This window comes from Equus asinus, chromosome 2 (assembly GCF_041296235.1).
Source record: "Equus asinus isolate D_3611 breed Donkey chromosome 2, EquAss-T2T_v2, whole genome shotgun sequence".
Lineage (NCBI taxonomy): Eukaryota > Metazoa > Chordata > Mammalia > Perissodactyla > Equidae > Equus > Equus asinus.
Window position 1 is genome coordinate 149274062 of NC_091791.1, and position 27524 is coordinate 149301585.

Consider the following 27524-nt stretch of genomic DNA (forward strand, 5'->3'; position numbering starts at 1 on the left):
TTACCAGACAGATAAGAAATCTAATCTCAGTTATTATTGAGGCTTCCTCCTCTCCACCTCCCGGCATCTGGTCATGGGCTTAGTCATCGCCAAGCATCATGGAGGTCCTCTGGCTTTCGGGTCCTACCCTGGGCCTTTATGTGCTTATTGTCTGATATTGCAGCCTGTTTTCCTTGGGCCCAAGCTAGGCCGTATTCTTGCAGTGTTGGGAGGAAAACTAAGAAAGAACAAACACTGGACAATACCTCAACAAATCATCCTATGGCAGAGAGTCGGAGAATGAATTAAATGTTAGGAAAAACAGAAAAGAAGTAAGCAAGATGGCACCAGCCTTTGGGTTTCTTAAACACGCAACAGGAAACAGGAAGTACAGAAATAATAAACCAAGAAATAAAAGTAAGGCAGCTTAAGAAGTACCATTTAAATTGCAAGGGCTGGGGAAACTGACAGAAAGAAATGACCAGAGTGGAGTAGGCTTAATAAGAATAAATATATGTATATGTAATCCCTCACATTTGTATGGAGTTTTATATATTATGAAGGACTTCTTCCACATTGTAATTTCATTTGAGACACTCATTAATATGAAGTTGGCAGGACAGATGTTAACAACTTCATTTTACAGATGAGCAAAGTGGGACTCAGCCAGCTTTGGTGACTTGTCCAGTATCACAGAGCTGGTTAGCAGTGGAATATGAAAGTGAGCCCAGCCCTCCTTCTACCTAGTGCTTTCTCTGCCCTTCCTGTACATCTGCGGTGAATTGGCTCCCTAGAGGTAAGTCTAGAGCAGGATTGGAAGTATCTAGATGGACAAAGAGAAGAGGCATCCAAGAATGACAAGGAGTGTAGGTGGCTGTGGAAGAGCATGAAAATACATGAGAAAGAAATGACCAAGACAAGTGGAAGTTTCCTGATATAGAACAGAAAAACCAGGGTGTGGAATACCGAAAGAATGCTGAGTGGTGACCAAGGGAGCCATTGATGTTAGATATCAAATTCTCCCCTCCTGCCCCCTGAGTAAGAAGTTTATCACCTACATCTCTTTACACATGAATAACCATAAAGAAAACACCAGTATCTTCACGAAATACATCATCCAATGCAGGAATACACAATCTCTCTTGGCCGTTTCTAAATCTTAGTCACAGCGAGTAACAGCATTCTCATTTCTTTTTCTCTGAGTCCTGTATCCAAGGCTTATATTCTGGTCTGGACCATACAGGCAGGTGAAGTCTTTGAGGAGTACATTACGTCCACTTGCCATTATGCCTCTGTAATTCTTAGTGATATTTCATATTGCCAACCAGACTGACCACACATAAACCAGTGCAAGAGCTTCCAGGGAGGTGTTACTCCAGCCAACTTCCTCCGTAGAGTACGAAGACAGGGATGGAGTTCAGGAAATGGGGTGTCATATCTCTAAGTGGAACAAGAGAAAAGGTCTCTGAAGGAACAATGGGATCTAGGGCCCATTTAGGATGACATGCCAGATGGGTACAGTAGACTCTCATGTGTTGTGATGCTGTGTTAACCTTTCCATAAAGCTCTTGTGTGGCCTGAAGCTTTGCTGTTGAGCATCTATACTGATTTCTGTGCTTAGAAATAAGAAATTTATTAGGAAATTAAAAAAAAAAACAAAACAAAACCTCTGCAAGTATTCAATCTCTCCCCTCTACTCCTGTCTCTCAACATTGTTATCTTTTTTTATAAGCAACAGTATTTTGGCAAATGAAAATTCTCAAAATGCTCGACCACACCTTATCCCAAAGCCTGGACTTAGTTTGAAAGCTTTATGGCTCTGACTCAGTACAGCTGGTTATCCTCTTTAACTGGATTGATGGTGACAATTGTAATTACCTCAGATGAGATTGCCTGTAATGCAATTATGCTTCCTTCATCAGCCTGAGCTGGACTTGCGGAATCCATGCAGAAGATGCCTTCAATTACTGAGAGGTTAAGGACAGCATCATATCGCCTCACAAATCGTGTTTGTTACTATATAGGATTTTAAAAATTGTGTAGGAAGCTGAAGGAATTATTTCTCTAAAATGGCTTTTCTGATCCAGATCCATTCCTGTATAGAGCTATCCTATATAGTGAGATGACTACATTCCAGAGCTATATTTTTATTTAAATAAACATATTTTAAGGACTCAACATAGAGTACCAACAGTAAATCTATATTTTTCTCACTGCTTTGTTACTACCTATTGATTATAAACAGCAACTGCATCTAGAAGACATTTTTTAAAAGTTTATAAAATGTAGTAAAGTTTAACTTGATTTTTATATGATTTGAAAACTTACATTTTTTAAAAGTAACATAATAAATAACAAGAGATAATTTTAAAATACTGGTTTTTATGGTAGATGGAGCCATAATTAATACCTAAGGAGCCAGCTGCTCTCCTACAATGAAGTCTCTCCCTATTTTCCAATTAACACATGGAGAACTTTAGAATTTTTCAATTGGAAGCCCAGCTTCGAAACAGGACGAGTCTGCCAAACGCACTGCAAACACATGTAGTTTAGGAGAAATGGCACACGCTGGAAACCCACCCCAACCTTATTAGCTTTAGCATTGCTCTCATTAAAAATAGAGCTGCTTATGGGTTTTTCCTTCCGAAGCATATGAAACATAGAACTTGGAAATGTGCCCTTTGAAAACTTATTCCTGTATTCACAAACCAGATGGTGCACATCAAATGCCTCCTGATTTTCTAATGAAATAAAAAAAGGGTTCCTATTGTGTTCTTTCATAAGATGAACACATCCTCAATTGCTAGTTTTGACAGATACTCCTGGAAAGTTAAACAATTTGGCTAACGTTGTCCTGCTGGAGCTGCACAGGAAGGCCGCCCCCGAGCTGAAGAGCTGGAGCCCTGCTGAGAGGTGCTCTGCTTTTTAATTCTTCCAAAGTAGGCTTTAGTAGAGGTGCAAGCCCTGCCACAGCTGCTCACCAAGAAACCTTCTGTCTTTGAACATCAGAGATGAAGAGTCTGCTGTCTCATAAAAGGGCTAATCACACAGGAAAAGAGAGTCAGTCTCTCTCTTTCTCTCCCTTTCTGTGGTCCGCTGCTTAGTCAAGCCATCAAGCGGTGTTTGTAGCTGGCTCTCATCACTAACACTGCCAATAAAACCTAACTCTGGGCGCCATCTGAATGTCACACTCACCACTTTGAGATACCATACAGTACAAATGTATCCAAAGGCAAGAAAATTATGCCGGATTTTTCTAACAAATTAGAGAAGAATATAAAATATAATGTTGTTTACCTTGAAGAAGGTTGGTCCGTGTGGTCAAAAACCTGAAAAAAAAAAAGAGAAATGGATTAATTTTCTATTACTTCTGACCTTTGCCATCATGATAATGCATTAAACATAGCTGTGGTATGTCTATTAATTTAGTAAATCCACTTGTTATTTTCTAATTAGATGTATCTCTTGCTTGAAGTAATAGAATGGTTTAAGCCAAACCGGATTCTAACCTGAATCCAATTTCTCTCTTTAATTCCACTATTAATCAGGAATCTGTTGAGCTGAGGAAAAGCATTCACCAATAGACTTGGGGAAAAGACGGTGGCAGGCTAGACACTGAAGTTGTGAAACATTATCTTTTTTTTAACTTTCAACAACTTGAAGGTCCCTGTCTGCTGTCTTATTTTGTCTCCCTCCACAGAGGAGAAAAAATTTTCTTTGTGCTGAGACATCCTGTTTCACGAAATACAACATCGTATCTCATTTTTCTTCATGAACCACTCTAATTTAACAGTTGGGCTGGAAGAGCACACATTACCAACAGATTCAGTCATATAACACCCAAAACCTGGAAATAATAGCTTCACATACTACAAAATAAATCAGTTACTCCATCAATTCTGTAAGCCGAAGAGTCTGAAAATCGAAGGAAGGTATTTCGAACAGTGCTGTGCAAAAGAGATTGCTGAGTTGCGTGTTCAGTTAAGCCCAATGCCATCTCTTGTTCCCAGTTTGCTTTGCAGAAGCATTTAGTTTACATTTTAAATATGTGTATCTTTCGACTTGGGTCAGAAAGACTTAATTATACATAACACCACTACCACCAATAACGCTATGGTTGATCAATACTCCAGGATTTGAAAAAATTTTCCCCAAATGTCACACAATTTCCTGGGACCTAGGGGCTTTTCCTCTCCTTAAGGTGTAAGATCGCTTCTCCTTTTGGTGTTTTGCCCTTAAAAAAAAGGTATTTAGTACACAGCTACCAAATCCATCTAAAAGGTTAGCTTTCTTTTTATTTTAGTGCTCTTTCTTAATGGGCAAAAATGATTGATTAGTTCACCTGAAACATTCTTAGCCTCAGGGCAGAAACAGTGCTTTGCACACAATAGTGGACTGGATTTAGAAAAGAAAAAGAAAATCTTTCAAGAATGCAGTGAAGTTCAAAAGTGGAAGAAAACAGAAAAGCAAGGGCTGAAAGCACATTTAAATTCTCATGTTTATTTAAAATCTAATGATTGTGTTTTAAGTTGTATTGAATTATCATGTGTGTACTGGCTCTTTATCTTAACTGGAAATGTACTTACATCACAAAGTCTAAATTCATCTGGATAGTTTATACAGTGAACATCGGAATCGTCTTAGTTTCCCCAAACTCCATATACATTTTGAGAAAAAAATTAAGGTGATTTTTTTCCCTAATAAATCTGCGACCTCTATTATTTCCTCCTCCCCTCCCACCATTGACTTTGAAGCTGCTTTCAGGAAGAGGCGTCTCTAAGTGGCAAGTTTGTTGACCTGTCAGAAAAGGCAAGGGGTGAAAGAGAGAAGCAGCAAATTCCTTGCCACTGGCTAGAATGAAGTGAGAGGAACTACATAAACCCTGGTAATATTAATCCTCTTTTACTCTGATCTTATCTCTGACCCTCTTCTACTGTTTATGTTTTGGGCATCCTGAAGCACCATGCTCCCAGCACAGTAATTTATGTCTTAGGAGAAGTGGGTTTTAAATTTAAGTGTGCATCAGAATCCCTGTGGGAGCTTATGAGAAATGCAGATTCCTGAGCTCCAGCCCAGCTTCCCTAAATCTGAATCTCTAAAGGGTTAGCACCCAGGAATGTTCATTTTCAATAAGTTTTCCAGGCCACTATGATTAGGTGGTCATTCTGAGAAACACAGGCTTAGGAAGATATGTAAAGTGATCTCCGGCTATGCCAAGTGCCAAATGACAGGCCTTGAGTGGACAGGTGTATTAAATTGATATGCCATCTTAGAGTACATATTCAGTAAATATTTGTTTAAAAAAATAGTATTTAATATATAAGTCCAACTTGTTCATTATTTGCAAATGTTTTTCATTCTCCTTTATGATTTCCAAACAGACATCTGACCTGCCTTAAGCATTGTTCCACTCAGTAATCTATGAATCACTGAAAAGTTATAAAGTTTAGGTAATATAGACTCTGATTAATGTGCCTCTAATTTATTGTTTATTTCCAGGTAAGTCATAGAATCCTTAAATTTATAACTGGAAGGACTTCAGAAAAATTTTAGTCCAATCCTTTCATCTCTTTTCAGGTGAAGAGAGATTAACTTTAGGATTATTTTATAAATGGGGGTGATCTGAAAGATCAATGCAAAATTTTAGCAGTGATCTTGAATAATTCCCAGGTGTCTGCTTAATTTTTACCCCTTCTCAGTTCAGATGGAAATATCCATAAAAAGAACTATGTAAGTAAATATAATTAATCATAATCAATCATGTACTGTCTTGTATTTGCCTAGAACCAAAATACTAAAGTGGACACATGGCATCCTGCTGGTTCTAATTTTCTACTAATTCATGAAACACTTCGTGCTTTGCTTGTGACAGCACAAATCTCTCAACTTCCTATTATAATTAGTGTTATGAAAAGCATTGATGCGCCCAAATACGTGCCATAAAGTCCTTGAGTGTGGAATGGCCGTTTCCAATACACATAGAGTTTGCGTAAATGACAATAAACATATTATTATCATTTTCCTTCTATCAGCCTCAGGACTTCACTTTCTTCAATTATAAATGTTCGGTTTGGACTAGATGATATCAAAGAACCTAACACAATGATACAATTAGGCGAAAACGGAAGGACTGGTATAAAGATGCCAACTTTTAATTTAAAACATATAAAAATATCTGAGAAATGATCATCTCTCCCATCATTTTGCTGAGAAGGAAAATGTGAAAACTAAAAGCATCGGAAGCACATAATTTCAAAATAAAGACAGAATTTCAAAATAAAGTTATTTTTTTGAAAAAAACCCCAGCAAAATACTCCACTGACCTTATGTTTTCCATATTGCTGTGGATTCATAACTTAGTCACGGACCAGCACCCGTCTATGAATTACTCTGTGGGAACCACTGCTGTAAAAGTTCTTCCCCAAAGAACCAAAGGCAGCATTTCCCCGTGTGTATCTGACATAACACTCATGCCCCGAGATGCTTCTAAATACAGGATTTCCAAGTTTTAGAGCAAACGGGTGTGGTGGTGGTGGGTGCTTCAAAGGATAATCCCCTTTCAGAGATTCTTGGTGAATGATATATAGATTCAGAGTTCTTTTGAAATAAGGCAAAATGTTAACTTTATTTCACCTATCATTTTAAAAAGTTACTTACCCAAGGAAACATGTTTTGCACACAGTACTTGTTAATATTCTGCAAAACTAGCGTTCTGCATAGCACACTCTCAGAAAGTGCTCCATGATTTTCCCTAAATCAGCTCCACATCGTGACCCACACTCATAGTTCACAGGCTCACTGTTCTCCCTCCTTGTAGTGTTAACTCTGGAGGAATCTTTGACCTCCATTCAGGAAATATTAGTTGAGCGAATTGGAAGAGAGCCTAACACTGCAGGTGGCAGGCTATAAGGCCAGCCTAGAATAAAGCCCTGGGGCGGAGGCCGGGTCCCCACGAGGGAGATGGTATCCTCCCACCCCCAGCACAGCAAGCCATGTTTTCCAGGTCTTCTCTCTTCCTGAGAATTTTCGAAGGTTCGGCTGTGTGTCAGGAGACCAAAATGACAGTGGCTTAAACAAGGTAACTTTTGTTTTTCTCTCCTGTACACAGTTAATTACATAGTCTGGAGCATCAGTTCCCAAAGTGTGGCCCCAGGCGAGGAGCATCAGCATCACCCTGGAACTTGTTAGAAATGCAAATTCTTGAGACTCTCCCCACCCCTACTGAATCAGAGGCTCCCCAAGCCCTCCAGGTGATTCTGATGCTAAACTCTCAGAACCATGGTTCCCAGGTAGCTGGTCCAGGGCTGGAATAGGGATTCTGCTCCAAGGAGTCATCCAGGAATGCAGGCTCCTGCTCTCTTGATGCTTCACTCCCTGCCCCTTGGATGTTTCCCTTGTACTCATGTTCCCAAATGACTTGCTACCACACATGTTCAGTCACAACTCCTGTGCTCTCTTCCTAAGGAAACTTTCCCAAAGCTGGCTCTGCCTCTGAGTTCTCCAGCCACAGGCCTCGTGCAGGCTCTCATCAACTCCACCTGCACTGCTGCAACCGTCTCCCAAATGCTCCTCTCCTGCCCACTGATCCTCCCCAAGCTAGTCCATCCCCACCCAACGAACAGAGGCATCTTTTCTTTTAAATGTGATTTTCATCTCTTTCTTACTAACCGTCATCTGATTCCCCAGTGGCAAAGCGCAGACTACAATGAAGGTCACAGAGTCGTTCAATATCCGGAACCTATCTTTCTTCTCAATTATCCCTCAGTCTTTCACCTGTACACCTTCTGAATCCCAGCTACAATAAACACTGTTTCCAGAACCTACCATACCGCTTCAGCCTCCATGCCTTTGCACATGTTGTTCCCCTCACTTAGAAGGCCTGTGTTCAGAATCCTCTACACGCACATACATACACACACACCCTGAGACACACCTCTTCCAATCATCTTTCTGATAAACACTTGCTCATCTTTCAAAATCTAATCTACATACCACTTCTGTGGGGCCTTTCTCAACTTCCCCACCCACGCTTGTTTACTCGCCCCCTTGTGGTCTCATTGTACGTATTCCTACCTATCCTAGAATACTCATCAAATTGTATTATAATTTTCTGTGTACAAGTCTGCCTCCTGTATTAGATGGGGAGCTTCTTGGAAGCAAGCACTGCTATTTATTCGATAAACATTAAATGCCTACTTTGTGCCAGGAAGTTCATATCCTGAAGTGTAAGGCTTAGCACAGTGTCAGTGTCTGCTGGGTACTCAATAATTGCTGATTTAAAGCATGAATGAATGAAGGTTTTCCGTAAATTCTCTCAAGGATGGAATGACTGGTTACTACTTACTTACAATGTACCTGTGTCTATCCTTGAGAAACACACGTGGAAGTATCTTAATTGTTAGTGATCTGTTGGGTCTGCTAAGTTCAGAAATGGGAAAGCATTTAGAGAATAAGTACTGGCCTTTAAAGAGCAAAGGAAGGAGAAGGAGGGAAAAGAGGACAAAAAACCCTGGGGTCGGGGCAAAAAGAAGTGAGATATCTACGTTCACAGCAAGGCCTGTGTCTGTACCTCGGAAAATTGCGCAAAGGGAGTCCCGTAATAGTGATTGAGACCTACAGAGAAACAAATATTATCCTTCCAAGGTTGTAAGACTTGATGGTACCTGTCGCTCTTGCTGAGCGGGAGATGGTGAATTATGCTGTCTAGGCACTCACTGACGGATTTAAATTCCCTCAGGGATAGTCGACCATGATGCCACTTCACCCTGAAATCTTTTCTTTCAATTTTATGAAAGAAGGGAGAATGTCCTGATGTTTAAAGCCTTTCTTCCAATTATTTAAAAAATTAAAGTCTTTCCAGGCAATTGTCCAAACCCAAGAGCTGAAATTAAAATGCTCATTTTCAGAATTCCTCATGTAATTCCCTATTTGGACTGAAGGTATAGATCTTTTCTTGGCTAATCATGGGACAAAGGGTAATGAATGCTGAAATTCCAGACCTAGTTAGAATCAAGGACACTTAGCAGACACAGCTAGAAGGACCTGCAACGAAGATATACAACTATGTACGGTACCAATGTGGCTCTCAGGAAGAGGCATAAGGGCAAGCCAATCTTTTTATGATCTGTCCTGTGCCAAGGCCTAGCTTTGTTTATTCCATCAGTGACTCCATTCTCAAAGGTTATCCATTCTAGTACTTTGTCACTAATCTCATAAGAAAAAACTTGATGTGATTGCCAACATTGTTACTTTTTCATAATGAACCAAGCATTAGACATGCAGTTATGATGAATAATCATTGGATGTAAAGTATTATGGACTATGGTTACAATTTGTTTGTCAATTACAGAGCTACTATACAATGCAAATAAAAAAAATTCCCAATCTTTTCATAATTTTCATGAAGGGCCCTTCTAGATGCAAATTTTTATTTATGTAATTTTCATAGGATGTAATTTGACATAGTCTCTGTCTCCTAAGCAAGAAGTTTGTCGTAAACACTCTAGCTTGCAATTACCGTACAGTTAAATGACTAATCACAGAAACTTACTCCATGATCATTGACAAGAATGGCCCCACTTGCAGCTGAAATTAACACTGAGGAAAATGGATCTGCCTCTCACCCATGCCCTGGAAGTCCATCACAGCAAAATGGCCCAACCATGACTACAATTTTGTGATGAGATACAATAAATCTGTGCTGTTTGAGTCAGAAAAACTTCATATCTTACGTCCTATTTTCCCACTCCAAGTACAGTTGGATGTGATGAAGGAGAATGGGGAGAATTCAATCACAACGACAAGGTAAGACATCCTCTAAGTATGTTTGGATGAGATATTTGAACTCTTTGTCACAACATCTTTCTTCCCCACTAACCCTCTCTATGGTCTACCAAATATAAAGATATCGATTTTTGATGAAATGTGCTTACGAAACAGTGATCATATTTTCCCAGATCCCATTATCTTTTTTTTTAAAGATTAGCACCTGAGTTAACACCTGTTGCCAATGTTTGTTTGTTTGTTTGTTTGTTTATTTTTCTTCTCCCCCAAATCCCCCAGTACCTAGCTGTATATTCTAGTTGTAGGTCCTTCGGGTTCTGCTATGTGGGACGCTGCCTCAGCATGGCCTGATGAGCAGTGCCATGTCGGTGCCCAGGACCTGAAGTGGCGAAACCCTGGGCTGCCAATGTGGAGCGTGCAAACTTAACCACTTGATCACGAGGGTGGCCTCTCTCATTAGCTTGATTTCAGAAATAACATCAAGTTCAGTGACAGCTAGAGACTTAAGTTATGGCTGGAAAACTCAGAAAATGTCAACAAGGATGCCACCGATGGCAGGAAACAACTGCTCCCCTCTGGATTTCACTCCTAACCCCCTACCCCAACCCCAAAGTTTATTATTTCATACTGACAGGTGTTGGGGTGTTTTGGCATATGTTTACTGTGATAAGCTCTCTTTCTCATTCTCCACTGTGACTCTTTCAAAATGTCACTCTTCCCAGGTCTATCACACTTCTTACCAGTGTCAGCAGATAATCTTGCTTCTTCAGACCCAGAGACACTAGAAGCCAATACACGGGAACTCCTCAACATTCAGAAACTTCCGTACCCACTTCCACATCCCATTCTTCATCCATGCATCTGCTGTGTCTTTACCTATCCCTACCTGCTTCTCTCCTGATACAATGAAAGGTGTATCTCTGACAGTCTAAAGTTGAACCCTCTTAACTGAATTCTGGATCCTGTCCTCTTGTAGCTCTTCTCTGCTATATTTTCAACTTTCAGTGCATCTTTCCCATCAATATCTCAAATCAAAAAACAAATGTAAACTTTCCATCAAACTTACTACTTCTTGGAAATCAAACTTCTTTAAAGAATTGCTTCCAACCCTGTTATCGTCTGTGTTAGCCAGTTCACAAAAATGACCCTACAACCAGCCACTTCTCCTGGTATTCACATCCTTGTTTAGGTTCCTCTCTTTGAAGCTAGGCTGGACTTGTGACTCACTTTTGGGCCAAAAGACTGCAGCAAAGTGACACTGTGTAACTTCTGAGGTTAGGTCAAAAGAAGTTTTGCACTTTCTACCTGGGTCTCCTGGAACATTCACTCTTGGGGAAGCTAGTTGCCTTGTAAGGAGATCAGCTAACTTGCAGTGACTGTACTGTTAAGAAAGCCAAACTGGCCATGTGGAGAGCTGGTGTGGGGAGAAAGAGGATGCCCTTCCACCCCCAGCAGTTCCTATCATCCTAGGGGAGGCATCTGCCATGTGAGTGAAGAAGCCCTCATGGACATTCAGCCCCAGTCAAGATTTGACTGTGACTGTATGTATTAATTTCTGAGGGATGCTGTAACAAAGTACCGCAAACTTGGCAGCTTAAAACAGCAGAAATTTATTCTCTCACAGTTCTGGAAGCTAGACGTCTGAAATCAAGGTGTCAGCAGGGCCGTGCACCTCTGAAACCTGCAGGGGAGAATCCTTCCTTGCCTCTTCCTAGCTTTTCGTGGTGGCCATCAATCCCTGGCATTCCTCTCCTTGCAGCTGCATCACTCCAATCTCTGCCTCTGTCATCCCACGGTGTTCTCTCTGTGTGTTTCTCTTATCTTCTTATAAGGACACCAGTCATATTGAATTAACAGCCCACACTCCTCCAGGATGACCTCAGCCTAACTAATTCTATCTACAAAGACTCTATTTCTAAATAAGGTTACATTCTGAAGTACTAGGGATTAGGACTTCAACATATGTTTTTGAGGGACACAATTCAGCCCTTAACAGACCCCAATCTAGAACCACCCAGCTGAACCCAGTCAACCCATAAAACTGTAAGAGATAATAAATGGTGGTTTTTGAGCCACTAAGTTTTAGGACTGTTTGTCCCATAGCAAGAGATAACCAAAATGCCTTTCTTTACTCAAATTTCCTCAATTTATTGCAACCTGGCTTCTGCTAACCCATTCTATTGATGAGGTCACCAGTGACCTCCGTGGTGTTAAATCCAATGGACAGAAGTGCTGTTCTGGAAGGGTGACACAGCTTATACATCTGCCTTCTTTCCTCCCTGAAGTCCATCAAAATGACCACAGAAATTTATGCGTAAGAATAAATTCATCAAATCCCTGACAAACAAAGAAGGGAGACATCAGCAGACCAGAAACTCAAAGTGTTTCTTAAAGATGGAAAGCAGTTAGAACTGGATTGAAAGAGGAGGCAAAAACACAGCCAAGGAACCCACAGCTCAACAGGCTGAGGAGAGGACCTCTGAAGCCGTGAGCACTTGCTGCTGCACAGAGCCCAGGAAGAGCCCAGGCTCAAGTCCGCAGGCTCAGGAGGCTTTGTCATGGTTGGTGGGAGCCAGTCTCCTCTCCCCTTCTCATCTCTCCGTCCATGCAGGGCAGCTGAGGGAGACATGCTCCCTCATCTACAGTCATTACAAAAATAAAGTGGGACCTTTCTTTAGGGGCCTCCTATCTTGGGCATTGGAACTAGAGGGGCAAGGGGCAATGTCCTTGATAAGGGCAGGGCTCCACACATAGGAAGGGAACAAATTAAAGAGGGACACACAGCTCAGCACAGGGGCAGAGGCTATGAATGTGCTTCCCCATTCATTGACCCTTTCCCGCGGCCACAGTTCAGGTGGGCGTGTGCCCTCTACTTATCAGCCACTCTTGCACCTGAAGGAAGCCTGCTCTGAGGGGACCCTCAGGTGACTGATCCAGCCTATCCACTCATAATGTCATTTAACTACTGAAAACGCAGAGCTGTTCAGAACAAGAGACGCCTTTAGTTCAGAATTTCTTAATGTTGGCACTGTTGACATTTGGGGCCAGACAATTCCTTGTCGTGGGGGTCTATCCTGTGCACTGTAGGATGTAGGACGAGCAACTTACTTGTCCTCTACCCACATGACACCCTAAGTAATCGTCCCTCTGCTCTGAGCTGTGACAACCAAAATTGTCTCTAGACATTGCCAAATAGCCTCCTACTGAGAACCATTACTTTTAATTCATGACTAACAAACCTCCTCTTTGGCTCTCTGCTTGTTACTAGGAGACCATAAAACTCTATCTTCTAGGAAATACTGATCATGTCTAATTGTAACTGCTCTCTCACCCCTGCTCCCACTCTCTAAATTCTTCCAAGGACTTGACTTGCCTTCACAGACAGAGCCACAACGGAGGCACAAACTTTCAGACAACATCCAGATGTTGGTCTTCACACTGCACTGGCAAATGCCTGCAAAGGAGCCTCTCTGCCGTCTCCAAGGCATGATTTGTGGTTTCAGATACGTGCAGTTCTTGTGCTAACTTGAAACTTCTCACTGAGTAATGACTGTGTACTGGGCCCAAGGAGCAGGGCTTACAAAAGAAGAAAGGCAGCAGTGGGCGGTTGAAAGCCCGATGCTAAGGATTCAACTCCTCACTAACTTCCCATTAACTACCAAGTTAGTGGAGGGAGTGAACTACTCTCTGAAGGACTGGGGTAGAAAAGAGAAGAGGCTAATGTTCTGCCCCCTAGACAGCTACCTTGCTGGAGTTTCATTTGGGCTAACCGCTCCTCTTTGAAAAGGAAATGTCCCCAGAAAACAGAAGCCTCACCTGCTTCTGGGAGGAGATCCTCAAACCCCAGGGGCCCCAGAGATGAAAGGTAGGGTGGTGGGAAATCTTGGAGAGTGAGAAGAGAGCCTTGATTGGGGTCATGGCTGGAGTCCTTTATGGGATCCCTGGTGCAGATCAGCTCTCACTAGAGGGACTTGGAGTCTGTGTTGGGAGAGGAGTGGGAGTGGGGAAAAGAGGCCCCTTCAGCTCAGTCTTTCCATAGGCAGCGGCGGTGGGGGAATTTCTTCCTAGTGCGGCATCTAGTTATCTTTCTTCAGTGCTTTCCTATAGAAGGACATGCACACCTGCAACCTCCCAAGCACTTTTTTCAGAGGGAATACAGCTGTCCGAGTACATCAACGTTGCCAGCTCAACTCTCGCAAGCTTTTATTGCTCCAGAGCAGTGGCCAGCAAACTCTGAGTCCATCACCTATTTTTGTAAATAAAGTTTTATTGGAACACAGCCATACTTATATCGTCTATGGCTGCTTACATGACAGATTAGATTAGTTGTGACAGAGACCATATGACCTGCAAATCTAAAATATTTACTATCCTGCCCTTTGCATGAAAAGCTTGCCAACCCAGCTCCAGAGCATTGAAGGCAGAATTGTTTTTTATATACCATCCAGTTGCTTGCTTTTCCTCTCTGTGCTATAGTTATGCTAAATACAATGTGAGGTTTTCATTATAAGCCTGACAGTATCTATAGAAAATATGTTTAGATTTCATTTCAGAGAGGTCTGGAATGCTGCCAGCAGGGTCTAGTTTGGACCCTCAAGTCTGCAGGGCTGTAAGATGGAGAGAGGGAAGATGAGACAAGGAATGGACGGATGGAAGGAGTGAAGATGACGTGATGCGTCTACGCTGAAAACCCAGGACAGAGCCAGATAATGGGAAAGGTGAGGTAGGGTGGATGGAGCCTTGTCTCCCAGGGCCCTTCTCCACCCACAGCCATCCTGCCTTCTTTCCCCTCTGTTCCCTTCTTGTGCCCCAAGGATCCTCCACCTGTAGGAAGGGGCTTCCTCCCACGGTTGGCCATCTCGGAACACCAAAGCCCCTCTCCCTGTCTGTTGCTCCTATATTGCGATCACACTCTGCTCTTCTCTTCCTCTCCCTCAAACCCAGACCCCCTGGAGACTTCTGCTTCCAGCCCCCTCCTTTGGCAGCCTTCCCGGCCCAGTGGAAGCACCCTGGGGAGAGCAGAGCACGCACAAACACAGGCAGGTCTTGTAAAAAACCCGTCAAATTTCATTTTGTAAATCTCGCCCTGCATTTAAATACAGTTCTAGCACAAAACAAGTAGCAAAACAGAGTTTTCTTTACAAATTGATGGCTACAGCCTTGGTGGGGGCTTGTGAATGCATCTGTTCTGTAGGATTTTTTGTTGAAGAAAATTCGTTTAATTCAGCAAAGTACTGTTAGCATGAGCGGACTGCTGGGGCACGTGGGAGACTTTGTTCATAGAGCTCCACTTTAAAGTGATGTGGGTTTAGAAGTGGTTCCACCTTCCCAAAGTAAAATCATGTGTATACATTGATAGGACATCAGAATCTTTGGATAATATAACCACCTTGTATTTATTCGTATTTGTGTAAAATTTTACAGGGAACAAAGTCCTTTCACAGAGATGACTGTGTTTGGTCTTCCCAGCCAATCTGGGAGGAGGTAAAATGCTACTCCTTTGGAAAAATAAGTAAATCAAGGCCAGGTGAGGTTAACTGCCTTGTTAACCATGGCTGCACTAGGGGAGGAAGAAGACACAAACCAACTCGATTTCTAAGTTGTTGGGATTTTCTCCTGCATTCTGGCTGTGTTGTCCAAATCACAGTGCTGGTTCTCATCTCATAATAGGTCGCTATCGTTTCTTACAAGAGGCTCCTGGATTCTTATGCCCACGAAGCACTGTCTGTACACTAAGTAAAGAATATGTCACAAACACATCTGAAGAAGCCAGGATAAATAGCAATAATTAACTCATTGAAAAGACACCTTTTATCATTTTTTAAATCAATAAATATTACAAGTATCCTTTTTCTTTTTTTAAACTGTAGAAAGGCCTGTTCATTTTAAAAGGCCAATTGGTACTGAAGTGGGTATTGCAGGATTTGGGGGAACCAAAAAGGCCTTGGGTGGGGATGTAATCCTGAACAAACGGTCCCCCTTGGCCCCATGATTCCTTCAAAAGTCAGTTAATCATAATAACTCCATGTAGAGAGGTTGCATGCCTGGTGGTTAGGGCTGCAGGCTGGAGCCAGATAGCTCCTGAGCAAGTTTCTAAAGTTTTCTCACCCGAAACTTCTGCACATATAAAATAGTTCTTACTTTACAAGGTTGCTGTAGGAATTGAACAGAATAATTCATTTTCATAAATTACTTAGCACGGTGCATAGCATATGGTAATTGATGGATACATTTTTGTTATTGTTATCAATAGTGTTATTGATAGAAATAATAAATTTTGGCCTTTCCTTTACCTCAGTCAGTATTCTCCCAATTTCTGTGAAAAGATGCTACCTGGTTGAGGTGCTGGATGCTGGCAGCAACCTGTTATAGGAAAGGTGGGCTGTCTTTCTCTTATTTCTTGCTGCACAGTGTTCTTGCCTCTATTAAGCTAGTAACAAGCCCCAGGCAATATCACCTTTTCAAGATGAGGACAGCCTCCCACATCGGGGCTGTCAGAGAGAATCTGGGCTGTGTGAGCCATTTAAACGAATCAGACCTGACAAATCTGATTTACAGATTAAAATAATGTTGTGATATTTACCAAAAGTATATATAGCAAGTTAAGACACCTCCGACAGGCAGACATTGATTGCCTATTTTAATCAGCTGGTATAATTCAGCTATCACCAGCAGCCAAATGCTTAGGAAAAGTAAATTGGATCATAAAGAATTCCCATTTTGATGCATTTAAAAATCAAGTCAGACCTTTGTTCAGGGTTTGCTACAAGGTGACACATCTACTGTATTTTGTGAGGTCACATCAGGTTTCATTTGGGTGTTAGGAGAAAATCTGACTTGACATAAACAGATACCAAACAAAGCGTTAAAGCAATGTCACCAGGTGCCGGGACATTAAGATAGAGAGATGATGGAAACCCACTGCCCGCAAATAGTCACTAAATCTCTGACAGTCAGGAGACTTTATCAATATTATTTCATCAATATACCCTACATTTCTGAGCAGAATCCAGAATCATAGCCTTGAAAGAGACCTCAAGAAGTCCCTTTGTCTGGAAACCCTGGAGCAAGGTTATTGCTTAAGAGAAGCTTGGTCTGGCTTTCAAAAGTAATTTGTTGAATGAATAAACGAATGAACAGAAAAATTCTTTTCGCCTCCCATCCCAGAAGGTTGCTTTACCCTGGAGGGATGAGAGGAGCTGAAAAGTCTAGAGCGGCCCCAGGGGATTAAAGCCCTATCCACTCACCTATTTATTATTTATGCCCTGCCTATTTCTAAAAAAGATTTGAGGCAGCTTACAACAAAAGATACCCACAATAAAGAGCCTTATCCTCAGTCATCCCTTGCAGGGTTTTATTATCACTTTCATGATCATCAAAAACGAGCATTAAATGGCTATTTGCATGGGATGCTATGCCAGGGGCTGAATTAATCAGGCAGAGCCAGGCTCTGACCTCCGTAAATTTCCATCAATTTCCATCCGTTCAGTTTGGGTTCATTCATTCTTTTGACAAATATTTATTCAGCACATTCCACACGCAAGTGCTGTCAGGTAGTGTGGGGGAGGCAAAAATGAATCACAGGTGAACCCTGCCTTGCCCTCAAGACGTTTACAGACTCGTGTAGGGAGCCTAGGGTGAGGGTTTGTGAACAGTGATGTGTGTGGGGATAAGACACGAACCTCAATCGCTCCATGCCAGGCAGAAGGGCTCAGTGGTGTGAAGGAGCTGCAGAGAAGGGCCAGAAGAAGGCTGGAGAGAGGACATCTGCTCGTTGTGCGTCATAAAGAGAAACCAGCTGAAGCAGGCCAGGCTGCAGGTGGAGCTGTGCAGGGGAATTCAACCTTCCCAGACACCTGCTTGCCCTCCTGACACTCTCTGCCTCCTCCTCCCCCTCCTTCCCTTCCTACCTGAACACCCTGAGCCCTAATGCTGTCACAGCTGCCTAGCTTCACCTTTCCCAGAAGACTGGCATGCCATCTTGGTGACATGTCCTTGGATGAAAATGCCCACTTGTATGGGACTCTGCTCACGGCTGGCTGTCACCAACAATAGGGATATGGAACCCTTATCTACCTCAAGGTAGAAATAACTAGCCATTGTTTGTTGCCGAGCCATGCCTGGGAGTATCTGATTTTAAAAGAGGACCATACCTGGGCACAAAGGAAGCAATTTTGACAAACTATGGGGGGTCCTGGAGGCCTGGTGTTGGAGTGAGAGCTTTCTGGGTGCCCTCAAATCCAGGACCCAAACAACTTCCAGCCCCGTGGACCTAGAAGGCAAGGAGTCCCCGGAGAAAACATCCTTAGAGGGTCTCACCAGCAGGAGAAGGTCTGCCCTCGCTCCAGAGCCAGGCTGGAAGGAGGAGGAAGAACCTCGTCAGCTGCTGTCCCTCACTCCTTGGAGCAGTAGCTCTTAAACTTTAGTTTATAGCATAAGAATCCCCGGGGAAGCTTGAAAAAGTGCAGATTCCAAGGCTCCATCCCTGGAAGCTGTTGCTTTGAGGGGTCTGGAGTGGGTCCTGGAATTCAAATTTCTAGCATGCATCACAGCAGCCTCTGGGGAGTTGGCCTTAGGGCCAGCCTTGAGACACATTGCCAAAGGGATGTACATTCTAGGAGGAGGTCCAGAAAAGTAGGACTCATGTCTGTCTTGTTCATAGATGAACTCTTAACACATAGAAGACTGCGTAGCTCAGATTAGACACTCAGTAAATATGTGTTGATTTAATGACTAAATAAGGACTTGCCCTGCCTCTGGCATCCTATGGGAGTAGAGGGCTTGGCAATATTTTTTGGTGAATGATAGCTTTGGAGAAGGTATAAAGGTATAGCAGCATCTACATAAAGGACTCTAGATTATGTGGATGTGGAATGAGGGTGTAGAGAACTAGTCTAGTAGTTGAGAATCACAAATGGATCTTGCCTTGCGCTCAACAAGTTGACAGGCTGAGGATTAGGAAGAAACGCTTGGAAGCTTAGCCTGAGAATCACAGACCTACTTAGCATCTCATCATTCACCCTCCTTCCCCAGGCATCTGGAGGAAAGAAGGTCCTGAAAGAGAAGTGGAGACTGGCAGAAGTAAGGCAGGACAGCAGGATGGCAGGAAGGCAGGACGGCAGGACGGAGGAGGAGCAAGCAGTGCAGAGAGCTCAGGGCTAGGGGGCGGTGCACACAGGTGCTGCCTGCTCAGACCTACAAGGGACACTGAGCATGCTTTTAACAACCACACCCTAGAGGCAGCTGCCTCTTCAGCTTAGTGAGTGCAAAACCCCAAATAGGCTGCTTTGGGCCAAGGCATTTACCCTGTGGCATTGAGCCTATTGTCAGGTTAAATCTATTCTTTTGTCTCCTGACTGGCTTTGATAAAAACAAGTGTCAATCCATCTAAGAAGAGAAACCCACAACTTCTTTCAATGACTCATTGCTGAGCCTTGTAATCCACTGACAGGAAATTCTCATGCCTTGTGTCTGATGTCAGGTTAGCCGGAGAAGAGAGAGCAATCCGACGTCCACTGACTGCATCCACAGACTTCTCCAAAGCACCGCTCACTGCTCCAGGGGGGATGGATCTGGGCTCTGGCAGTTGCTCCAAGCAAGACTGGCTGCTTATGAATTTTGCTAACGCCTATGATGGCTTCGTTGACATTTTGTCTGGTTTATTTTCCTTTCACGAGTGGAATGAAACAGGACACTGGACATAGCCTAGTTAAAGTGGACTTCTTCCTAATATCATCATGCTTGTGGAAGCAATTAATGGATCCAGAATCTGGTTTTGGACAATCTGGGAAAATTTCCCAGTCGATATCTTCTTCATGAGTTCTAATGAAGGACTCATCTAGGGATTGCTGCATATGTGTGTCTATTCTCATGCGAAAAGTTATGAGACTTAGGTTCTGGCTGGTGATGTGACCTTGTGTAAGAAGTGTAAACTCTCCAGACCTCATATTCATCTGTAAATTGAGTGGGTTCTTCTATCAGTGGTGCAAAAATCCTCCAATGGCTTCTCATCACACTTAAATTCAAATTACTTATAATGTCCTATTCTGTCCATGTGATTTGGGGCCCAGCCTCTGTTCCCAGCTCTCTGTTTCTTGCTGTGGCCCTGTTCACTCCTCTAACACTGCAAGCTTATTCCTGCTTTCGGGCCTTTGCACATACTGCCTCCCCCAACTCCTCCCCGCCACCCCCCATACCTCTCTACGTGGAATGCTGTTACCCTAGATTTTCTTGTTATTCAAGTGTCAGTTCAAATGGGACCTTCTCAGAGAGGTTTCCAAGCCACTCAATCCAAAGGAGTACCTCCCCATTCCATCCGGATGCTCTCAACCACTTTCCCTGATTTAAGTTTTGTACTTACCATTATCTGGAATTATCTTATTTCTTTGGTAATTTGCTTGTTTATAAATAGTTCTGCTATAACATAACATATGCTTTCCTAAAAAATCAGTGTTTTACATGATATAACAGTGTGTTACATGATATAAGTGTGTGGCACGATATAAGCCATAGGGCTTACGGGAAAAATGAGGTTGGGGACCCAACACTCAAAAACTCTATCAGTGACACGTTTAAAAAAAACAGGAACAATAAAATGGCAGCACAGCTTTATTATGTTAAATGGTCAAGATATACCATTTAATACCAATAAATATGTCACTTTATCCTGAAAAAGACTTGATGTTTGCCTGTGGAAGTGGGCAAGGGGAGGGGTACAGCTTATGGGTTGTTGTGAGGGTGGAAGGAGGGTTATGTGAAATCAGATGGACGGCTGCAACATATCTGGAGACAAGAGGTAGCTGATAGATGTTTGAGGTGTGTATGCATGTCCATTTTGCATATTCTTATGTGACTCAGTTCAGCTGAGAGCAGTTTTCTGCATTCTCGTGTTTCTCACAGACGAAACCACACATAAGCAAACATGAAATCTGCAATGTGCTCAAATTGTTCCCTAATATATCAGTCACGTTGGAATAAACTCATGTTTCCAAAACAAGCATTATAGTAGATGTGATAGCATCTATTTGCTCCACTCACTAGAATTTAAGCTCCACCAGATCAGGGAACTTTTCTGTTGTGTTCATTGCTCTATTACCAACATCTGAACAGCCTGGCACGTAGTAGGTTTTCAATCAGTATTTGTTGAATGAATAAATGAACGAATGGATCTTTCTCAGACTTTCTTCTCTCCCCATGTACTAGTGCTACTCTTTCAAGGGTTACAGTGCTCCTCATCCATGCGATGGTTGCTTTCGGCGAGGGGAGTAACAATAAGATGAGAGGGGCATACGTTTTCTGAAGACAAACATAAAAATGAAAAAAACAAAAAAAACTAAGGCCAAAACTGCTACAAATGATTATGATATCCACTAGGTCCCTCCACCTTTTTGTCATGGAAGATCTCTAAAGTCCCTTCTATCCATTACAAATACATAATTCTAATTATGGATTGTTTTAAAGAGTTATCGCAGAGCTACGGATGAGGGTAGGACCTAGAAACACTACTTGGAGCCTTATGTTATGTGGAAAGGCTCCTGGAATTCATTCCATTACTAATGCAGGAAGCCTCAAGTCTAACTGTAAGCAGACAAATTTTCTGGGAACATCTCGCTTCTGTCCCTCCTCTCCATGTAAGTGTGTCTCAGACTTAAAATTTAATCACTCTTCTACCAAGTCAGAGAACAGAATTAGAAGTGGCTTTGAAAGGTCATCCCAGACAGGTGGGTTGTGTCATAGTCCTAAAGGGTTTGAAAATTGTTTGAATTTCAGGGAAATTATCTAGCACTAAGTAAAAGGTCAAATCAGAAAGCCCCAAAAGAGCTAAAGAATGCTCTTTCTTTTAAATTTTCTCTGATTTAACTTTCGAACCGAAGAAATGTGCCTGAAAATGAAAATGTTGTGGTTGAGTTGCTTTAGTTTATCAGGCAAAATAGGGAATATTTTGTTATGATTCTTTACTTCCTCAGTAACTGCTCAATCTTATGGAGAGTTGAGTGGAGTGGCAAAGTAATTACATAGTGAGTACCATATATTTACGATTATTTATGTTTTCTAGATTGGAGTACAGGGTAATTATTTTTGGTCTTATTAAGTGCAAATTACCAAGTAGTCTTCAGGAACATGTAATTACTATGTACTGTAGTCACATGCCACTTACCAAGCAAAATGAATGCAGTGAAAATTTTATTTAATACAAGCAAAATGATGCATGTGGTGTTATGAAGCAAAGTACAGGGACCTGCCTTCCTGTCTTGGGACAAGAAACAGAAGTAGTCTTTCTTAACATAGCGCACTTCCTCATTGAACTAGGTCAACATTTCTCAAAGGTGGGTGCTCATTAAGGATGCCCAATGATGTCTGGAGCCCCAACCTAAACCTAGAGTGTCCTACTCTCAGAGGTGAGGCCATGGAGTCTATGTCTTCAGCAAGTCCCAAAGGTGCTTCATGAGCACACTATAGTGAGACAGCATCTGCCTGAGATTCACAAAACACACACCAGCAGGATTACCTCTAAACACAACAGGGAGAAAAAAATGGGTCCTAGATGGTATAAATTTTTCTGTTTTTGTCCAAATGGTTTGCGTTCTCCTTTTTAGATTGTGCTTTGAGAAGTATCTTTAATCCCACTGTTATAAAGACATAGAAGAGTTATTATATGTTGAGTATTCCCTGTGAGTTACATTTTCTATTGTACATAGATCCCCTACGTTCAATGTAGTTTAGATATTTTAGATTTTAGTGAACCCACACACACACAATCTGAGGGACAGCAGGACGAGGAAGGGCCAGGGGCTAAACAGTGATTTGCCTCTTGGTCAGAACAAGGGCAGACTTCATTTAACAGCACTTCCTGAGCACTTACTCTATGTAATGTAATTTTACTTTCTGTACCCATTCTTTCAATAAGTCTTATTTCCTTGATTGAGATAGTTCATCAGAGTGGTTAAGGGTACAGGATCTGGAGTCAAGGAACCCCAGTCCTGCCATTTACTAGTTAGGAAACCGTGAGTGCTATGGTCTGAATGTTTGTGTCCGCTCAAATTCATATCTTGAAATCTTAACCCCCAAAGGTGATGATATTAGTAGTTGGGGCCTTTGGGAGGTGATTATGTCATGAGGGTGGACCTTTATAAGTGGGATTAAGGCTCTTTTAAAAGACACCTCAGAGAGATCCCTTGTTCCTTCTGCCACATAAGAATACAATGAAGTCTGCAACCTGGCAGGGGGCCCTCACACGACCGCTGGCACCCTCATCCAGGCTCTAGAAAGCACTGTGAATTAGGGATAATAATATCTATCAGAGAGGGTTATGCTGAGGAAAAATAATATAATGCATGCAAAGTGTTTAAAATATTGCTACCATCTATAAAGTCTTAAAAAATTAACTATTATCAATGTATTAAACATGAAAACACTGCATTCATATATTCAGCACTTGTGTTTTCTTCCGTATGCCCATTCTGAAAAGAAAAATCAATAAGACAATTTTTACACATATCTTTCCTCTCACATTTTAAAAACTCCAACCACGCTGACAGGCAAGAGTAAAACATGCTTTGTCCTTGCTAAGGCAGAGAAAAGGTTAACTTTTTGACTTCAAGAGAAGCCAGCTGGAGAAGCAGACTGTCTGCTAATGGTAAGGGAGGGGAAGGAAGAACTAATTTTAGCCCTCATTCCTCAATCACTGTCCATTTCCCCCTCACACTCGGCCCGGCCTGCCCCCATCCTCTCTGGACTGTGAGGCGTAAGACTGTTTCCTTCGGGCACCTTCAGTTCCAGGAGGGGAGGAAATCATTCTACGGTGACCACTGCCCCTTCCAGTGAATTAGAGATGCTTACACCCCAGCTTGAAAAATACCCTAAATACCATAAATACCAGCCTTCTATCACTTGAAAATTATATCTGTCTTTTTCTCAGAAACACTCACGCAACCATGTGCCTTTTCTGCCATCTTTTGCTGAAAGTGACTTTTTCAGAAATGTGAAGCATTGCTATAGAAAAATGTGAGCAAGTCCAGATCCACTTCGACTCAGTCTTCTAGTAAACAAGGAGGAGGGAAGCAAAGATTAATGACGATTGCTAGGGTGAACCCATATGCTTGTATAACTTTCTGCACCCTTGCTGTTGAAGTGAAATATCAGGGGGAAAGGAGAGAAAATTATGCAAGTAAATATTATATTTCATGATCCTGACTTTCTGCTATAAAGATTGTGCAACAGAATATGTATTTGTGAAATGCAAACATTCTTCACTTACTAATGTTTATAATTAAGGCAAAAATTCTTACTCAAACAAAAAATCCTGGCTTGGGGAATAGAAACATAAACAGAAACACAGTGAATGCTTTTGCTGACAGCAGGTTTCTTCTGTGGGTAAGAGCAAGCATTCCACGTGTGCATAAATACCGAGACGCATTTCTGTAAGTGCACAAACATACAAGCACGTAAAGCATGATCACAGGCAGCAAGAGCTCAGACACAAACGGGAGCATCTAACTGGGCAGATCTGAAAAGCACACGGGGCTCGTTTTGTTCTGGATTGACAGTCTGGACACAATATTAAAGAGGATTAGTCCTCTTCACCAAGCCAGACAAAGCCCTACCTGGAAGTATTCTGCTAGTGCCTGGCCCAGGCCCATGGAGGAAGCGTTTGAATAAAAGAAGCCTTGGAATCACAGGACCATAAGAGGCCTTAATAGTCCTCTAATTCAGTCCTAGAGTTGCCAACAGAATGAACACCTGGGTGACCACCGACCCGGGAACAGGGTGATTCAGTGCAGTCAAGTTGCCTCTGAGGTGAGGCTCAGACAAGGGCCGTCCTTACCCAGAGCCATGCAGGATGTCAGCACACCCAAGTTCTGAGATAAATTTGTCAAAGATGGGGAGCTGGTCAGATCACCTCGCCCTACCTGCCACCACATTTATCATCAACTTCATTTTGAGTCAGTCTGAAGCTACACTGGGGATTTGCCTGGCACCTGGTCCTGCATTAGCCCCCTTTTGCAGATATATGTCTCTTGGCCTCCTTTACCTGTGATAGGAAGACGTGCTAAGTCCAGCTGCATTAGGACCATAGTCTTTCCAACTCATTTTGGTTTCTCTTTCTTTCAGTTCTATATTTCTATCACTTTGCATTTTAAAGGGTAAATTCCAAATTAGGTATTAAATATTATAAAAAGTAGGTTTCAGTTAAAATTAAAAATAAGTACAGACAATAAATTGGTCCCTGAAATCTTTTTTTAAAATACATCATAGTCAATTAGTAAAGTTGTCAGAAACCTGCAGTTTAAAGAAATATCATTGTAAATCATTTTGTCACATAAGTTTTGTGATGAAAACGTTTCATTTGGATAAATCAAGAATTTTCTCTATCATAGCTCTGTGTTGAGCCAGATGGGAAAAACTGGGAGGCAGAAAAGATGGTATGCATTTATTTAAATACTATGTAGACAGTCCCTGCAACATGTTCCTTTCTGTTAATTTTTAAGTCTGTACGTCTCTCATCTGGCTCTTACACCTACAAAGGTGAGATACAACAGATTCTTATTGACTTCTTTAAGAGATCTCCTGGAGGCTACCTCAAAGCCCCTACTGCTAGAACACCCACATCTTGGACTAGCCAGCTTCCATCTACCTGCACTTCCCTGTGCCTTCTGAACTTGGTCACTCTAGCCACAGCACACCCACCTCGAATCTGGGCTTTGTTGAAATGTCAGGTGAGACAATCTTGACTCTCTTAATGACCTTCTTTCCACCCCGTCCCTATGGAACAGTTTACGATATTCTCTTCTATTTAAGAAAGACTGTGTTGGGAGAAAGCAATGCATACTCTGATCCTCTTTCAGCACCCTCAAAAGAATTAAGAGATACAGTGGAATAGATTACTACATAATTAATACTATTAATTTGTTTCAATGAATGAAATGACAATTGTGTCTGTAGTGTCCTTGTTTCCATCAGCTCGGTGATCTGATCACCAGATCCAGTTTCATTTCACAGATGTAGCTTAGCAAACACCATTTTAAAGTCCTTTCATTCAACAAACATTCTGGCATGGTATTTTTCAATTTATGTTTGCTTGTCAAGAAGCTAAGAATTCTTTGGATTTCACAATTTGATCTAGGATTTAGCTAAAACTAAAATTGATCAGTCATTTCCAGGGTAGATCAGTGTATTCAGATTCAATTAAGACCAAACAAAAATTACTCTTTGGATACTGACCATTCTTAACATTGTTGGGAAACCAGGAGACATCAGAGTCCGGAGGGTGGGGTCAGTTTCTATCCAACAGAACGTAGATCTCATTCAAGAAATGTTTATCAGTCTGCCAGATCCATCAAGTTCCTGCTTAATGATTTAGATAATTAGCAACCACGGAGCTGTAAGGTGTGCCAGGCACCACACTATGGGCTTCACATTCATCATCTCACAGCAGCCTGACTGGATAGGTACTATTACTCTTCCTATCTTTATCAATGATAGAAGTCAAGTCACTTCTCTAGAGTCGAACAATAACTCATTGATAAAACCAGAATTTAAACCCAGTTTACTTGATACCAGAGCCCAAGTGCTTGCATGCTAAGTCTAGAAGTCTAAATCCTATCAGATGACAACAGCCTCATGAGAATAGTATGCTTTATGGGAAATGAAAACCTCATGAGAAGGAAAGCACGATGCAGATTGGCTTTGCCATAGAAGAATTGATGAGTTTGTGCCAGGTAGACACAGTGGAGTAGAGATGGCATCAGTGATGAGGAACACTGAAATCAAAGCATGGAACAGGAAATGGATAGAGTTTGGATGTGACTTAGATGTCAACATTATGAGACTGAAGGTTTAGGGTAGAAAATAAAGTTGGATAGGGAGGGCTGATTCCTGAGGAAATTTAAGGCCTGGTTGATTCTTGGTTGAAACTTGGTTTGTTAGGTGGAAAGAGTAGCTGATGGTGAACCAGGGACTTTTTTTTTTTAATTAATTAATTAATTTTTAATTTTTTTGATTGTAGTCTAAATAGTTTATAACAGTGTGAAATTTCAGTTGTGCACTAATATTCGTCAAACACCATGTAAATGTGCCCCTGCACCCCTTGTACCCACACTCCCCTCTTCCCCTGGTAACCACTAAACTGTTCTCTTTGTCCGTAAGTTTGTTTATATTCCACATATGAGTGAAATCATATGGTGTTTGTCTTTGTCTGGCTTATTTCACTTAACATGATGCCCTCAATGTCCATCCACGTGGTTGCAAATGGGACGATTATGTCTTTTTTTATGGCTGAGTAATATTCCATTGTATATATATATACCACATCTTCTTTATCCAATCATTAGTCGTTGGGCACTTGGGTTGTTTCCACATCTTGGCTATTGTGAATAATGCTGCAATGAACAGAAGGGTGCATAAATCTCTTTCGATTGTTGATTTCAAGTTCTTTGGATAAATATCCAGTAGTAGGACAGCTGGATTGTATAGTATTTCTATTTTTAATTCTTTGGGAAATCTCCATACTGTTTTCCATAGTGGCTGCACCAGTTTGCATTCCCACCAGCAGTGTATGAGGGTTCCATTTTCTCCACTTCCTCTCCAACATTTGTTGTTCTCATCTTGGTGATTATAACCATTCTGACCAGTGTAAGGTGATATATCTCATTGTAGTTTTGATTTCCATTCCCCTAATAATTAGTGATGTTGAACATCTTTTCATGTGTCTGTTGACCATCTGTGTATCTTCTTTGGAAAAATGTTTATTCATATCTTCTGCC

General features: G+C 41.8%; 1 protein-coding gene across 3 annotated transcripts in view; it reads right to left on the reverse strand.

The window, feature by feature from the left end:
* SEMA6D (semaphorin 6D) overlaps positions 1–27524 on the reverse strand; it is a 568923-nt gene that overhangs the window by 170757 nt on the left and 370642 nt on the right. For all 3 annotated transcript variants that reach the window (XM_070502095.1, XM_070502044.1, XM_070502021.1), the window contains exon 3: positions 3277–3308. The gene's annotated coding sequence lies outside the window, so the exon portion shown is untranslated. The remainder of the gene's footprint in view (positions 1–3276; positions 3309–27524) is intronic.